Source organism: Phoenix dactylifera, unplaced genomic scaffold (genome assembly GCF_009389715.1).
Source record: "Phoenix dactylifera cultivar Barhee BC4 unplaced genomic scaffold, palm_55x_up_171113_PBpolish2nd_filt_p 002259F, whole genome shotgun sequence".
NCBI classification, from domain to species: Eukaryota; Viridiplantae; Streptophyta; class Magnoliopsida; order Arecales; family Arecaceae; genus Phoenix; species Phoenix dactylifera.
This window is the reverse complement of record NW_024069511.1, coordinates 907-19,621: the sequence shown is the minus strand read 5'-3', so window position 1 is coordinate 19,621 and position 18,715 is coordinate 907. Positions and strand designations below refer to the sequence as shown.

Sequence of the window (18,715 nt, the reverse complement as noted above, 5' to 3'; positions counted from 1 at the left end):
GATTTTAGGGCAAATACAAGGATTGATGTGTTTTTCTTTTATTGCATGCTTGACTGATCAAGTACTAGTTTATGCAAGGGAGTCATTCTAGAGTACGTGACTTATTACCTTTTGATCCTGAAATAGAACGGACCCTTAGAAATATTCGAGCTGAGATCAGAACATTAGAATCATCCCCACCTCCTGAGATGGCTGAAGAACAACCCAAACTCCTGAGGGAGTACTTCACTCCCACCATTTACACTTCCCCATCTTGCATTCGATTACCTGAGGTAGCAGCTATACAATATGAAATAAAGTCTAGTGTGATCCAAATGCTCCCATCTTTTTATGGGCTCACCAATGAAGACCCATATAAATACTTAGATGAATTTCTTGAGATTTGCACCACTGTCAAGATTCAGAACTTCACTGATGATGCTCTGAAACTTAGATTATTCCCCTTCTCCCTTAAAGATAGATCCAAGCAATGGCTGAATTCTTTAGAAGCCGATTCGATTCATTCCTGGGATCAAATGCAACAAAAATTTCTTAAAAAATACTTTTCCATAGGAAGAACGAACCAGTTTAGGCGTGCCATCACAAGCTTCTCCGAAACTGAGGGAGAAGAATTTTATGAAACTTGGGAGAGATTTCGGGACCTAATCCATAAATGCCCACATCATCAAATACCTAAATGGCAGATAGTGCAATGCTTCTATGACGGATTGACTGAACGAAACCGTCAGATGATCGATGCCGCATGCGGAGGAACTTTCATGCTTCAAAACGAGCATGAAGCATGGCAATTATTTAAAAATCTCAATGAAAACTTCCTCCACCATGCTTCCTGTTCTCGTCAAGCACCCTCGAATTTCCAAAGAAAAGGGACCATTTGTGAAATAAGTCATTCTATGGACCTATCTAGCAAGATAGATGCATTGTCCCATAAGATTGACCAACTGATGATAGGGGGACATGTCGTTAGCTCTTTCCAAGCATAAGTGTGTGCTATCTGTTCTAGCCCATTGCATCCTATTCATGAGTGCCCCTCAGCATCCTAATTCTCCGAACTCGTGCAAGAACACATCAATGCTGCCCAAACACAGCCCAGACCGGGTAATGACCTATTTTTCAATACATATAATCCGGGATGGCGGAATCATCCAAATTTTTCTTGGAGGCAGCAAGCTTCGAATACTACCCAACCCTACTCCCAAAATTTTTAAAACCCTCAGAATTTTCATCTCTACCGTCCCTCAACTCAATTTCAACATCCTCCTCCTCCAACCCAAAGAAATACAACCTTTAAGAAGAAAGTGTTGATTGCCCTTCAAGATTTGGAGGCAAACACACAACTATTGCACTCGCACACGCAATCCATTGCTAAGCTAGAATCACAAATGGGTCAACTAGCTAATGCATTAAACAAGCGAGAGGAAGGCAAGCTTCCAAGTCAACCAATGAGTAATCCAAGGGGACAATACGTGGCTCAAAAAACTCTACCAAATCATGAGCAAGCCAATGCTTTGACCACCCTTAGGAGTGGACGTGTAATAGATAATAAGGTTAGGGAGGGTAACAACAAGGAAGATGAAGAAGAGGAGAAGAATATATCACATAAAAATCCAAAACCTTCTTCAGCTAGTCCACCATTTGCCACAACCCACATTCCAAAGGCCCCATTCCCTGAAGCACTTAATGCACCCACTCCCTTTGGCAAGAAGGAAACTTCACTAGAAGAGATGATGGAGGTTTTCAAACAAGTTAAAATCAACCTCCCACTTCTTGATGCCATCAAATAAGTTCCCTCCTATGCCAAATTTCTCAAAAAACTTTGCACCCAAAAGCAAAAATCTAGGACACATGTGCCTAAAAAGGTCCTCCTAACTGAGCAGGTAAGTTCCATTCTCCAACATAACATCCCTCCAAAATTCAAAGATCCTAGCGCTCCCACTATTTCCTATGTCATAGGAGATAACTCCATTGACCGAGCACTCTTAGATCTAAGGGCAAGTGTGAATCTTCTACCCTATTCAGTCTATGAGAAATTTGGATTCGGTGAATTAAAACCCACCGCGGTGTCCTTACAATTGGCTAATCAATCTGTGAAGATGCCGCGGGGGATGATTGAAGATGTTCTTGTCAAGGTAGACAAATTCTATTTTCCAGTAGATTTTATCGTCCTTGATATGGAATATGTGCCCAACCTAAAAAAATAAATTTCTGTGATTCTTGGTCGTCCCTTTTTAGCGACAGCCAATGCATGTATCAACTGTAGAACTGGGGCAATGGACATATCATTTGGGAACATGAAAATTAAGTTGAATGTGTTTCATGCCGCTGACCAACATGTGAGAGAAGACGAGTGTTGCCTGATTGACGAAATGGATGATCTTGTAGAGAAAGCCCTTCCCTATATCTTAGCGGATGACCCCCTAGAGGCATGCTTGGCCCATTTTGACATTGACAACTTTGATATAGACAAGGCCATAGAAGAAGTCAACATCTTACTCGACAATCAATCTCCCATGAGTTCCCTTACTTGGAAGATCCGACCTGAACCTCTTTTCCCCATTGCTAGCACACCACTTTGTCCTTCCATTGATTCTCTACCTAAACTTGAGTTGAAGCCACTTCCGACAACTCTTAAGTATGCTTTTCTAGGACCAGAAGATACTCTCCCTATAATCATCGCGGCCAACTTATCTACGGAACAGGAAGTTAAACTTTTAAGGGTGCTAGAAGAGAATAAACATGCCATAGGATGGTCTGTAGCCGATTTGAAAGGGGTTGACCCCTTCGTTTGCATGCATCGAATTCACCTCGAAGATGATGCAAAGCCCACCCAAGAAATGCAAAGAAGACTCAATCCTAACATGAAGGAGGTAGTCAAGAAAGAAGTGGTGAAGTTATTAGATGCCAGAATCATTTACCCAATTTCTGATAGTAAGTGGGTAAGTCCGACACAAGTGGTGCCAAAAAAATCATGTATCACTGTGGTTGAAAATACGGAAGGAGAATTGATACAAACATGCACAACCACGGGTTGGCGCGTGTGCATTGACTACAGAAAACTCAATTCAATGACTAGGAAAGACCATTTCCCTCTACCTTTCATAGATCAAATTTTGGAACGGTTGGCCAGTCAAGGTTTCTACCGCTTCTTAGATGGTTATTTTGGATATAATCAAATACCTGTTTATCCGGACGATCAAGAAAAAACCATCTTTACCTGTCCATTTGGGACATTTGCATATAGGAGGATGCCTTTTGGACTATGCAATGCCCCTGCAACTTTTCAACGATGTAGGATGGCCATTTTTTCAAATATGGTGAAAAACTTTCTGCAAGTGTTCATTGATAATTTCTCAGTTTTTGGCCTATCTTTTGATGATTGTCTGGATAATTTAACTTTAGTTCTGAAAAGATGTAAGGAGACCAACCTAGTGTTAAGTTGGGAAAAGAGCCATTTCATGGTTCAAGAAGGCATAGTCTTGGAACACGTTGTGTTCAAGAGGGGCATTGAAGTAGATAAAGCCAAGGTCGATCTTATTTCCAATCTCCCTCCACCCAAAACTATGAAACAAATCTGATCATTTCTTGGCCATGCTGGTTTCTACCATTGCTTCATTCAGGATTTCAATAAGATTTCCAAACTCTTGTGCAATCTTCTTGCCAAGGACACTCCCTTTGTCTTTGATGAAGTATGCGAGGAGGCATTTGAAAATTTTCGCTCGAAATTGACCACTGCACCTATCATACGGCCCCCTAATTGGACGCTTCCATTTGAACTGATGTATGACGCATCCGACTATGCCATTAGGGCAGTTTTAGGGCAACGGCTAGAAAAGGTACCTCATGTCATCTACTACGCTAGTAAAGCACTCTTAGATGCACATTGAACACCACCACCATTGAGAAAGAGTTACTAGCTGTAGTATTCATGCTAGACAAGTTTCGATCTTACCTTTTAGGATCCAAGGTTACCGTATTCACTGATTATGCTGCCCTTCGACACCTTCTTGCAAAGAAAGACACCAAACCCCGTCTTATTCGATGGATTCTTTTACTACAAGAATTTGATCTAGAAATTCGTGACAAGAAAGGTACTGCAAATGTCGTAGCGGACCACTTATATAGAATTCTTCTTGAGCCCTCCTCAAAATACCTCACCCTTACACGATTCTTTTTCAGATGAACAATTATTTGAGGTACAAAGAATAAAAATGCCATGGTTTGCAAACATAGTAAATTACCTTGCCATAGGACGAATTTCTGATGATTGGCCAACTCAAGACAAGAACTGATTCTTTTCACAAGTGAAGTTCTATTATTGGGATGATCCCGATCTATTCAAATATTGTACCAATCAAGTAATCCATCGATGTATCCCCGAATGCGAGTTTCAAAGTATTCTTTCATGCTGCCATTCACAAACTTGTGAGGGACATTTTGGGGGTAGAAAAACTGCAGCAAAAGTCTTACAGAGTGGATTTTATTGGCCCACACTTTTCAAAGATGCCCATAACTTTTGCCAAACTTGTGAACAGTGTCAACAGATGGGTACCATCTCCCGTAGAGATATGATGCCTTTCAATCCTATTTTAATTGTAGAAATCTTTGATGTCTGGGGTATTGATTTTATGGGCCCTTTTCCACCATCTTTTGGTTTCGAATACATTTTGGTAGGGGTTGATTATGTCTCAAAATGGGTAGACGCTGTCGCCACTAAAACTAATGACCACAAGGTTGTGGTTAAATTTTTACATGAAAATATCTTTTGTAGTTTTGGCACATCCCGAGCCATCATCAGTGATGGGGGATCTCATTTTTGCAACCGATCTTTCGAGGCTTTGAATCGCAAATATAACATCATCCACAAAGTTGCTACCCCATACCATCCCCAAATGAGTAGACAAGTCGAGGTGTCCAATAGGAAGTTAAAACACATTTAGAGAAAACGGTACGTTTCGATAGAAAAGATTGGTCTCAAAGGATAAATGATGCTCTCTGGGCCTACCGTACTGCCTACAAAACTCCTATTGGCATGTCTCTCTACCAATTAGTTTTTAGAAAAGCTTGTCACCTACCGGTAGAACTTGAACATAGAGCTTTCTGGGCTATCAAAAAGTTTAACTTAGACATGGCAACAGCTGGTCCTAACCGAAAACTCCAACTAAGTGAACTTGAAGAGTTGCGCAATGAGGTCTATGAAAATGCTAAAATTTATAAAGTAAGGACTTAGGCTTTTCATGATAAAACCATTAACCGTAAGATCTTCGAGCCTAGTCAAAAGGTTTGGCTATTCAATTCCAAGTTGCGACTCTTCCCGGGTAAACTTTGCTCTAGATGGGATGGACCATTCGTAGTGAAAAAGGTTTCTCCTTATGGTGCAGTAGAGATCCAACACCTCAATGATGGACATGTTTTAAAAGTCAATGGCCAAAGGTTAAAACCTTATGTGGACTGTGTTGCCGATGGACAATTGATCAAATCCCTTAATTTGATGAATCCTGCTTATCAAAATAATTAAGGATGCACTTTGTCTGGCTGAAGATAATAAACTTAGCGCTTGTTGGGAGGCAACCCAATTCTCTTAGATTTCTTTAACATTGAGGACAATGTTAGGTTTAGGTTTAGGAATATTTTTAAGTATTTTTAAGCATTTTTGTTTTGTTTGCATCTCTTGCATTCGTTTTCACTTCACAATGTCAGGTTTATGTTTGAGGGTCTTCATCTGGATTTTATCATAAAAAAATCTTTTTTAAAAAAAAATTGTGTTCATTTTCATTTTTATAAATTGAAAAAAAAGATTATAATAAAAAAAGGGGGGTTTAAAACCTAATTTCTATATATTAATGCGAGAATGATAAACACACAAGGTATATAAAATCTAAAAAGCTCAATGACTAGTCGAAAGTAATGCAAAATTGAGTTCTTTTTATTAAATCTCTCTTAGTGAGTTGTAAGCTAATTTCATTACACACTGGCCGACACTTCTAAAGTCTAGGCTCGACATTATGTTAATAGTATAGTAGCAACCTTGGACCTTGATGAATCATACTTATCTAATCCAAAAAAAAATATTCATCAATAAAAATGGATTTAGTCAGGAACATCGAAAAGGGCTACCTATTGTCAAAGATCAAGTGGGTTTGTGATGAGGACTCCGAGCATAAGTCTGTAGGGGAGTCTTGATGCCCGACACCTTATACCAACTGGTGTGAGAGTTGTCGACTGATTGCTCGTTACACGGAAATATCACCACAAGAGTAAAAGTGCACAATTTATCTATCTTTTATTAAAAAAAATTATTGACCTTGAAAAGACAATAGTGTGAAAGCCGTCGTTGTAAAAAATTTGAGTAAACTGGAATATTATAGATAAAGCCCATGAGGTACTAAAATAAACATCCACAACTCTCGAAATCCTGCAGATAAGATGATTTTGAATCAGTGAGCAGGTCTCTTCGACCAATCCTTGGAAACTACTAGTCTTAGCAATATTTTGGAGATCCAAACCCTTAGCTTGTCTACAATTCAGATTTCATCGAGCACTCCAGTATGAATAAGTCTTACAACTTCCTAAACGGAAACAGGGGAGACCTTTGTTTTAAATCCACATATGCCCATTTTCACGTCAAAATAGAGCAAGAAAAAGAACTTTTTCCAAAATTACTGAAATCACTATTCATATGAATAGTATCCCGAGATGACACTATTCATATGAACAATATTCCATGAAAACACTGTTCATATGAACAGTGTTACGGAAAACAAACTCATTTCACTGTTCATCTTCTTCCTCCCGCAGTGTATCACGGCCGTCCACAGCGTCCTCCTATCGATCCTCCGATCAGCTCCTCCGCCATCAGCCGCGTGCAGCCAAATCCTCTTCATCCGGATCGATTCCCAGCTCCAAGCCCGTGATTCAGCCTTCACCGCGTCCATGCCACACCCAGCTTCCGTTCCAACCGCCTAGCAGCCGAGATTCATGTCCTTCGATCAGCCCATTCCAGCCACGAGACCCACGGAAGCCTCCACGCGTGTAGCCAGCGACCGAGTGGAAGACCAATCTCCTCCGAGATCATCGTCCGCCCAGCCACCAGCTGCCGAATCCCAGAAATGGCGTTCCGACTCTTCCTCTTCCGGATTCCCAACTCCAAACCGTGATCGGCTCCTCCCAGCATATCCCTTGCATCCGTGAAGAAAATCCCAGCAGCCTGTGATTTAGCCCTCCCGCATCAAGCTAAGGATCACGCATCCAAGTCGGGATATGTATTCAACCCCTTCTCTTGTCCGTATTCATCTTCCATGGATCACTCTTCCGTGACCAGCTCCCGTGATCCAGCCTTTGACGTGCATTCCGCCTAAGGATCATGCGTCCGTTCCCCTTGGATTCATTGCCAGGGAGAGATCTATATAATGTTAGAACCCGCCCATGCCGTAGAAAAATTTCAAAAATTCAGATGGCAGCGGAAGAGGCATGCGCAGGATCAACCGTTCATCACATGAACGTTGTTCAAAAACCGTTCGTAGTTAAATAAGGATTAAAAACTTTTAAACTAATTGGAAGATCAGATGTTCACCTTGTGCGGGTAGATGATCACCGCAAACTGAAGTTCGTGGTTTTAGGATGAAGGATCGCTTGAAACCGTACAAGCGTCCGGTCTCTACGGGTATCCACACAAAGCAGAGGACCGATCAAAGCTTTCTTGTCTTCCCGGGGTGCTAGCTCCCTTGCAAAGACTACTTTAGGTGGTGATGTCTTCCCTTTGAATCAACCCTTGATTGTACTTGGGAGGAGGAAGAAGATGGAACATCCAAGGAAGAAGATCACCAAGCTTTGCAGCCTTTATCTTTTCCCTGCGTTGGAAGAAGGAAGGGAGGAGGATGAAGATGGAACATCCAAGGAAGAAGATCACCAAGCTTTGCAGCCTTTATCTTTTCCCTGCGTTGGAAGAAGGAAAGGAGGAGGAAGGGAGCCGTCAAGTTTCTTCTTTTCTTCCTCTTTGCATGCGGCTTGAAGACCAAGGGAGGAGAGGGGGCGACGGCTGAAAAGAAGAGGGCTTCACATACTCTAGGGCGCCGGCCCTTGCTCCCCTTTTAAAGCCATCTAGGGCTCCTACAATTTAGGAGCCCTAGACTAACTTCCTAAGAGGGGGCGCCGGCCCCTCTCTTCATGCCGCACCAAGAAAAGGAGAGGGGCTCATGCCCCTCTTAGTTGGTTAACCTAATCTTTCTCCAAGGAGGATTAGGTGTCCCTCTCATGGTTTAGTCCTAATCTAATTAGGCTTGAATCAATTTGATTCAATCAATGCTAGTCCTAATCCAATTAGGACTTGAATGAACAATGACTCAATTGAACCCTTCAATCCTAATCCAATTAGGAGTCATGTTGATCCATTAGATTAATGATTAATTAGAACTTAAGAAACCCTAATCCAATTAGGACTTATTTAATTTTGGTCCTAATCCAATTAGAACTCTAATTTGAATCTGAAGTCCTCATCCAATTAGGACTTCTAGGAATCCTATTCTAAGTAGGAATCCAAATTGAATTCAAAATTCTAATCTAATTAGGATTATAGGAATCCCACTCTAAGTAGGACTCCCAGTCCTAATCCAAGTAGGATTCCTATTCCTAATCCAATTAGGACTCTAGAAATCCTTCTTCAAGTAGGATTCGTATTTTAAGTCCAACTAATCAATCCCCAGTGTTCCTTCTTCAACTGATTATCAATCGAATTGATTACTCGTGATTCATAATCACATTTCAACCATCGGATCGGTCAATACTTCTAGTGTGTGTGACCCCATAGGTTCTATTCTGACAGGTAGTGAGATATATTGCGATCTCTATCACAATATCATTGAAAAGTCCTTTCAATGGGTTGGAACGATTCCAACTTAACTCATTAGGATTTATTGATCATCGAGATATTTTCTGTGAGTCTCACCATCCACCAGTGATACCTAGCAGCATGTAGTGGCTACCCAGCAGAATAGAATGATGAACCTCTAGGTGCAGTTAATATGTGATACAGTCCTACTATCGTGGATCCCTACAGGACGGAGGTCATGGATAACTCGTCAAATTCCATCGTCTGTCGTATGTGAAGATTTATTCGACTTAAGTTCGCGAGTGGAAAACCCTTTCTCCACTGTGCATACTGCCCCCGGCCGAGGTCTTACGAACTTAGTCTTATAAATCACATAGGATCTTTCCTTATCTATTAAGGTCGATAGATTCCTTATAGGTGCATACCCTACTCCTACAGTGAACCTACTGCAGCCAATCTACACTGCATGGACCCATATGGCTAGAGACCATGCATGTGTGCAGTCAAACTACAATAACCTTACTGTGAGTGGCCGAAGCACCGCAGGTCAAAGGACCAGTCACACTACTGCAACATCAAGCAAGTCACTGACGAGTGGATAGACATCCAAGTGACTTCTTGTCTTGGTCACGCTCAGTACCCTTGTTCTCTAACAAGCACCTGCACTATTACTTCAGTGTCTCCACACCGTGGACTTGAGTCTCGTCCATCCATAGGGAAAGTAATGTGTGCACTGATCTCATCGGATCGATCACCGTCCTCGTGATGATCCATCGATCAGGAGCGTTTAGAAATTAATCACTAATGATACATGGCTCAAATTCTCAACTCTTGAGAATATGCATCATCATCTTATTAATTCCTTGGACGATTCATAGACACAATAACAATATGAATGAAAAGATGCCTTTCATTTATTCAATAATAACAAAGTCAAGTACAAATTATGTCTCAGAATTAATAATGTATCAGCCAAAATTGGCTTCTAGGGCATACATCTAACAATCTCCCACTTGCACTAAAGCCAATCAATCATATATCCTAGTCCCATCTTCTCAAGGTGGGCTTCAGTCTTTGTTGACTTAGCTGCTTAGTGAACGGCTCTGCCACGTTGTCCGCGGAGTCTACTCTCTGCACCTCGACATACTTCTTCTCAACATAGTCGCGTATGAGGTGGAAGCGCCGCTCTATATGCTTGGACTTCTGATGAGACCTTGGCTCCTTAGCAAGAGCTATGGCGCCATTATTATCGCAGTAGAGTGTTATGGCATCTGAAGACATTACATCTAATTCCGTAATGAATTTCTTGAACCAGAAGCCTTTCTTAGCAGCTTCAGATGCGGCGATGTATTCAGCTTCCATAGTAGGGTTAGCAATGATCGGTTGTTTAGAACTCTTCTAATTTACCGTACCACTATTGCACAAGAATACATATCCAGATGTTGACTTTCTATCATTGACGTCAGTCATGAAGTCTGAATCTGTGTACCCTTCTACCATTAACTCTGATGATCCTCCAAAGATCAAGAATAAATCTTTAGTTCTTTCAAGTACTTAAGAATATTCCTTACAGCTGTCCAGTGTTCTTCACCTGGATTCGACTGATATCTGCTTGTGACACTCACAGCTAGGGCTATATCAGGTCGTATATATAGCATGGCATACATGAGGCTCCCTATTGCCGATGCATAAGGGATCTTGCTCATGCGTTGAAATCTCTTCAGATGTGTTGGGGCACATCTTCTTGGAGAGATAAATTCCATGTCTTAGGGTAAGAGATCCCTTTTAGAGTTTTCCATGCTAAACCTTTTCAGCACTTCCTCTATGTACATTTTCTGTGATAGGCCAAGCATCCTTTTAGATCTATCTCTATAGACCTTTATTCCCAAAATATAGGATGCTTCCCCAAGGTCCTTCATAGAGAACTCTTTTAACAACCAGACCTTGACTGAGGTTAGCATGGAAATATCATTCCCTATCAGGAGGATGTTGTCCACGTACAGTACGAGAAATACGACAGCACTCCCACTAACCTTTTTGTAAACACACGGTTTCTCTTCGTTTTTGATGAAATCAAACGTTTTGATTGCGTCATTGAAACGAGTGTTCCAACTCCGAGATGCTTGCTTTTGTTAGATGTATGCCCTAGAAGCCAATCTGGCTGACACATTATTAATTCTGGAACATAAATTTGTACTTGACTTTATTATTATTGAATAATAAATGGGCATCTTTTCATTCATATTATTTATGTGTCTATGAATCGTCCAAGGAATTAATAAGATGATGATACATATTCTCAAGAGTTGAGAATTTGAGCCATGTATCATTAGTGATTAATTTCTAAATGCCTCCTGATCAATGGATCGTCACGAGGACGGTGATACAATCTGATCAGTACCACAGATCACTTTCCTCCTGGATGGACGAGACTCGAGTCCACAGTGTAGGGACACTGAAGTGATAGTGTAGGTGCTTGTTAGAGAACAAGGGTACTGAGCGTGACCAAGACAAGAAGTCACTTGGATGTCTATCCACTCGTCAGTGACTTGCTTGATGTTGCCAGTAGTATGACTGGTCCTTTAACCTGCGTGCTTCGGCTACTCACAGTGAGGTTATTGTAGTTTGACTGCACATACACATGGTCTCTAGCCATATGGGTCCTTGTAGTGTAGATTGGCTGCAGTAAGTTCACTGTAGGGTTAGGTATGCACCTACATGGAATCTATCGACCTTGATAGATGAGGAGAGATCCTATGTGATTTATCAGACTGAGTTCTAAGACTTGGCCAGGGCAACTAATATAACAGTGGAGAAAGAGTTTTTCACTATCGAACTCAAGTCGTATAAATCTAGACATATGACAGATGATGGGGTTTGACGAGTTATCCATGGACCTCCGGTCTGTAGGGATCCACGATAGAAGGACTGTATCATACAATAACTGCACCTAGAGGTTCATCATTCTATTCTGCTGGGTGGCCACTACATACTGCTAGGTGTCACTGGTGGATGGTGAGACTCACAGGGATCATCTTGATGGTCGATGAACCCTGATGAGTTGAGTTGAAATTGTTTTAACCCATTGAAAGAAGTTTTCAATGATATTATGATAGAGATCGTAATATATCTCACTACCAGTCAGATAGAAACCTATGGGGTCACACACATTAGAGGTAATGACCGATCCGATGGTTTGAATGTGATTAGGAATCACAAATAATCAATTAAATTGATAAATGGATAACGCCGCTAAGAGTTAGTGGTTAGAAGAAGAAAACAATTGCAATCGGATGCAATTTAATTAATAAAATTTAATTAATTGGACTTGATTTATGTGTCCTACTTGGAGTGGGATTCATGAAGTTCTAATTGGATTAGGATTTCAAATTAAATTAGAATCCTATTTGGAATAGGATTTCTAAAGTCCTAATTGTCTTAGGGCTGAAATTTAATAAGTCCTAATTAGACTTAGGATTATTTTAAGTCCTAATTAATTTTAAATTTAATCTAATTAATTTCCATGACTCCTAATTGGATTAGGATTGAAGAGTTCAATAGAGTCATGGTTCAATTAAATCCTAATTAGATTAGGATAAGGAGGAAATTGAAATGGGTTCATACAAGTCCTATTTTGACTAGGATTGGACTCATGCACTAGACCCAAATTAAATCACCCATTAATTTGATTAAGTGGAAGATTTAAATGGATAAGAGGGAGGGGAAATATGCCCCTCTCTTTGAGCCATGCGTGGGAGAAAAAGGAAGGGAGCACGCCCCTTCCTAGGGTGGCATGAAATAGAGATAAGGATGAGCTCCTAAAAAATAGGAGCTCATCTTTATCCCTTTGCATTTCAAAAGGGAGAGGTGATTTCGGCTAGAATTTTGGATGCTTTTCTTGGGCATTTCGCGGGAACCTCTCCTCCCCTCATTCCTCCTTCCAGCCACAAGAGAAAAGGGAGAAAAAGAAAGGGTGGGGTGGCCTTCTTCTTCCTCTTCCTTGGGTCCAGCGTAGGAGAAAAAGAAAAGGCTGCGAAGAGCCTTTGTTTCTTCTTCCTTTGGCATTTCCTTCTTCTTCCTCCTCTCAAAGCCAATCAAAGGTTGATTCAAAGGAGAGGATCTCAGCCATCAAAAGCCATCTCTGCAAGGGAGCTAGCACCCCCGGTGAGATCCATAGACTTCGATCGAATCATTAACCTCGTGTGGATACCCGTAGAGGCCGGACGCGTGTGCGGCTTCCATCGAACCTTCTACAAATCCACGTGAATCAGATTTGCGGAGACCATCTACCCGCACAAGGTGAAGATCTGATCTTTCTTAATGATTTTTAAAATGGTTTAAAATAATTTAATTCTAATCTATCTACAAACGAAAGTTTTTAAAATACGTTCATGCGATGAACGGATCCCGCATATGTTTTTCCGCTGCAATCTGAAAATTATTTCGAAATTTTCATGGCATATGAGGGATGCTAACAGTGGTATCAGAGCCATGGTTATGTTGATTAAGATTAGAATTTAAATTTTTCAAGGCATTTTAGATCTGAAATTTAAGGGATTTAGGCTTCCTGAAAATGTATGCAGAATTTTCAGCTTGCTGATTTTTCTTGCATACTAATTTTTAGATGCTTAATTAATGATTCTAAAGCTTTGATAATATGATTACAAATATTTAGAGTCAAATCTAGCATGATCAGCAAGTCATGAGATGAAATAATCAATTAAATTACAGATCTGAAATAATTTTTTATGCATGTGATGCGGTATGGTGATGATCATGGATGGACCCTTTGAATGTGCTGAAATATTCTGCGATGTTCTGTGATGCATGTAATTTTAATTTTCAGATGCCTGCGTGCATCTTAAATTTATGTATTAGAGACCTGCGTGTCTCAATGAAAAGGGTTGTAATTTATTTTTATTTTTATTTAATTTTTAAAGCAATCTGGGATGTAATCTGTGATGTGTGTTGCAACGTCGATGGTTGATCGATTATGTACATCAACAAGCTCAACATGCGCTGATCAAGATCAAGGGGTTGATTGAAGATGGAATCAAGGAGTTGATCACAATTGGACCTAGAGGATCAAGATCGAGTCAAGAGTTGAAGACGATCAAACCAATTGACGTGCATGTGCTTGTAAAATGACCCCATCCTGGATCCATGATCATCACCATTTAATTTTATTTTGATAAATGCCTGGATGTTTAATGCTTATGTCTATGCGGGTAGACTTATATTTGCATGAGATGTGAAATACGCGATCGAGTGAGACCTAAATCGAAACCTCCCTATCAGTCGAGGGTGAACCAACATGAGTTAGTCATATTAGATTAATTGATCTAATTGGTGTCTAGGCAAGGCCTAAAAGGTGGGTTACTTAATTAGGACCTTACTCTCTGAGTAAGGGAGCCTCCTACCTGCTTACCTGGCCAATTGTTCGATTACCTCTTATGAAGAACTCAAGTTGCAAACACTAAGACTTGATTATGCAATATTAAGTCCATAGGGTCTTCCACCGTAGTAGAGCTGCTAAGGTCTTTTCGGTGTTGATTTGTCTCGGCTGGACACAGTGGGCAAGTTGCATCGGGGGGCTGGACCTCTCTATTAGACATGAGATGTTGTGGGGTAAAGGTGGGGTTGGGCACCAATAACTGTTAGGTGAGGACCCAATGACGGACTTTATTTCTGCGGTTATACGGTGGGTCTGACTTAACTAAGTAATGGGGCCAATAACTGTTAGGTGAGGTCTTCATCACTTAGAGACCAAGTACCACTGGCAATTTGCTTGAGAAGCATTGTACAAGAGTTGTACACTCATCCATTTATATGTCACCAATAACTGTTAGGTGAGGCGGCATGTAATCGGTGAGACCGCAGTACCCACTAAAAATCCTAGTCGCGTAGGGTTTTCGTTTCTTCATCAGGAGAGTATGAGGGATTCGAGGAAAATAGTGGGAGCATATTTGTTTTAAAAGTCCCTAGAACAAATTAAGTTCAAGAACAAAGTCTAACTATAATCTTTACTCTCTACATATCACAATGTCAGCTTCAAACCCTTTGACCCGAATCCTTGAGACCAACAGACTGACCGGAACCAACTATAAAGACTGGCTTAGGAACCTGAAAATTGTTCTGAATTGTGAGAAAATAGGGTATGTGCTCGAGAATGATATCCCTAGGCTACCAGCACGTCCTACTGATGATCAGCGTGAGACGCATCAGAAGTGGACTGATGACGACATTAGGGTCAAGTGCTACATCATGGCATCCATGACTAACGAACTTCAATGCCAGCATGAGAACATAAAGACTGCTAGGGAAATACTGGCTCACTGCAAGAGTTGTATGGTGAGCAGAGCCGCACTGCACGCTTTGAAGTGTCCAAGAGGCTCTTTCAAGGCAAAGATTGCGCGGGGCAAGTCCTGTCCATGATCATTGTCTGACTATGATCAAGGACCCTCGAGGAGGCTGAGAAGCTCAGTATGTCCATGCATAAGGAACTGCGATAGATCTGATCCTGCAATCCCTTCCTGATTCATTTGGTCAGTTTATAGTAAACCTACCATATGAATAAAATTGAATGCACGAAGACCGAGTTGTTGAACATGTTGGTAACTGCTGAAGGGGCCTTGAAAGGTTCAAGGGGCTCTGTTCTGGCTGCTGAGCTGACTTCTGGTTCAAGAGAAAGTCTACTTGGAAGAAAAAAGAAGTCTGGCAAAGAAGCCACAAGAAAGACAAAAGCCTAAAAGGAAGTTCATAAGAAAAAAAGCTAATGACAAAGGAAAATGTTTCCACTGCAACGTCAACGGCCACTGGAAAAGGACTGCCCTTCATACCTCGAGACTTGAAGAACAAAAGGGACACACCTTCTGAAGGTATGCTAGACTTGCTTGTGATTGAAACTAACCTTACGGTTTCTTCTACTTCTAGTTGGGTTATAGATTTCTGGTTCTAGTGCTCATTGTGCACTACTATACAGGGTCTAAAGAAAGTAGGAGGCTGGCGAAAGGTGCAGTAACCTTCGGGTTGTCAACGGGGCAAAGTTGCTGCTGTAGCTGTCGGCACCTATCCTCTGCGATTACCGTTGGATTTAGTTTACAACTTAGAGACTGTTATTATGTCCTGCTGCTAGCAGGAATTTGATTTCTGTTTCGTGTTTAGCACAGGATGAGTCATATTTTGACCTTTGACAAAGACTGCTGTTCAATTTATTTCAGAAATAAATTAGTTGCACGTGGTTTCATGATTGACAGTCTCTATCACTTGCATATTGATGTGTCTGTGAATGTGTCTGAGCATGTAGTGAGTGCCATAGGATCTAAAAGATCCAGAGATGAGATAAACCAGAAGTTATTTGTGGCACCTCAGACTTGGCCATATTGGAGAGGATAGAATGACAAATGGAGAAAAGATGGGCTTCTCGGCCATTGACTTCTGAGTCATATCTAGTTTGTGAGTCCTGTCTTCAAGAAAAAATAGGCTAGATTACCTTTTGTAGGACCATGGGGAGAGGACCACTAATACTCACCCTGGTACATACTGATGCGTGTGGCCCATTCGATGTGCTAGCCAGGGGTCGTTATTCATACTTCATTACCTTTACCGATGACTATTCACGATATGGGTATGTGTATCTTATGAGATACAAATCTGAGTCTTTTGAAAAGTTCAAAGAGTTCAGAAATGAAGTAGAAAAAACAGACTGAAAAAACCCTTAAGTTCTTCGATCAGATCGAGGAGGAGAATCCTTAGTGGGGAATTTCGGGATTATCTCAAGAAAAATGGCATAGTCTCACAATGGGACACCTCCGGGTACACCTCAACTCAACGGGGTGTCCAGAACGGAGGAATCGGACTCTATTGGATATGGTCCGATCCATGATGAGCTTCACTGATCTACCTATGTTTCTTTGGGGAGATGCCTTATTATCCGCAATTTATTTATTGAATAGAGTTCCCTCTAAATCCGTTCCTACCACACCGTATGAGATATGGCATGGTAAGAAGCCGAGTCTTGGTCATCTCAAGATTTGGGGATGTCCGGCCCACGTCAAGCGACTACAGACGGACAAGTTAGAGCCTAGGACCATAAGTGCTCATTTCATTGGATATTCTAAAGAGTCATTAGGATACAATTTTACATCTCAGAGGATCACAATGTGTTTGTGAGCCGACATGCCGTCTTTCTGGAAAACAGTTTATCCTTGATAGAGGCAGTGGGAGAAAATTGAGCTTGAAGAGAGAGTCTCTGAAAAGCAACAGTCATGGATCCTATAGAACCTATTCATATAGAGCCAGTACACGTAGTACCTCCTCCACCTCGTAGATCTAGTAGGGTCTTCCCATCCTCCCGATAGATACTTAGGTATACTAGTAGAGGATACCGAGGAAATGTTCCTCATGGGAGATAGGGAACAATGTACAGGATCCCAATACCTACGACGAGGCGATATCTGATATCGATTCCGAGAAATGGCTGGAAGCCATGAAGTCAGAGATAGACTCCATGTATTCCAACCAAGTCTGGACCTTAGTAGATCCACCAGAAGGTATAGTACCTATTGGATGTAAATGGATCTATAAAAGGAAGATAGGTTCGGATGGAAAGGTAGAGACCTATTAAGGCAAGGCTAGTAGCGAAAGGGTATAGTCAGCGCGAAGGCATTTGACTATCAAGGAGACCTTTTCACCTGTAGCCATGCTGAAATCCATTCGAACATTGCTTGCCATTGCAGCATTTCATGATTATGAAATATGCAGATGATGTGAAAACTGCTTTCCTGAATGGATATCTTGATGAAGATATCTATATGGAGCAGCCTTTGGGTTTCACTTCCAGTGATGGTGATCACAAGGTCTGCAAGCTTGCAAAAGGTCCATCTATGGACTAAAGCAAGCATCTCGAGTTGGAACACTCGTTTTATGATGTGATTCAAATCGTTTAAGTTCATCAAGAACGAAGAGGAACCGTGTGTTTACAAGAAAGGTTAGTGGGAGTGCTGTCGTGTTCCTCGTACTGTACGTGGATGATATCCTCCTGATAGGAAATGATATTCCTATGCTAACGCTCAGGTCAGGGTCTGGTTATCAAAAGAGTTCTACATGAAAGACCTTGGGGAAGCATCCTACATTTTGGGGATAAAGGTCTATAGGGATAGATCTAAAAGGATGCTTGGCCTATCACAGAAGATGTACATAGAGGAGGTACTGAAGAGGTTCAGTATGGAAAACTCCAAGAGGGGTCTCTTACCCCTTAGGCATGGGATTCATCTCTCCAAAAAGATGTCCCCAACACATATGAAGAGATTCAACGCATGAGCAGGATTCCTTATGCTTCTGCAATAGGGAGCCTCATGTATGCCATGGCTATGTACACGACCTGATATAGCCCTTGCTGTGAGTGTCACTAGCAGATATCAGTCGAATCCAGGCGAAGAGCACTGGACAGCTGTGAAGAACATTCTTAAGTACTTAAGAAGAACTAAAGATTTGTTCTTGGTCTTTGGAGGAGCATCGGAGTTAAAGGTAGAAGGATACACAGATTCAGACTTTATGACTGATATTGATGATAGAAAGTCTACATCTGGATATGTGTTCTTGTGCAATGGTGGTACGGTAAATTGGAAGAGTTCCAAACAACCGATCATTGCTGATTCTACCATGGAAGCTGAGTATATCGCCGCCTCTGAAGCTGCAAAGGAAGCCTTCTGGTTCAAGAAATTCATTGCAGAGCTAGATGTAATGCCATCAGATGCCATCACACTCTACTGCGATAATAATGGCGCCATAGCTCTTGCTAAGGAGCCAAGGTCTCATCAGAAGTCCAAGCACATAGAGCGGCGCTTTCACCTCATACGCGACTACCTCGAGAAGAAATATGTCGAGGTG

The 18,715-nt window shown here is 41.3% G+C and overlaps 1 non-coding gene across 1 annotated transcript; it reads right to left on the bottom strand.

Moving 5' to 3' along the window:
- Positions 1–564: 564 nt before the first annotated feature.
- Positions 565–670, bottom strand: LOC120109485. The gene has a single exon (XR_005510359.1). It is a non-coding gene; the product is annotated as a small nucleolar RNA R71 (small nucleolar RNA).
- Positions 671–18,715: the final 18,045 nt, after the last annotated feature.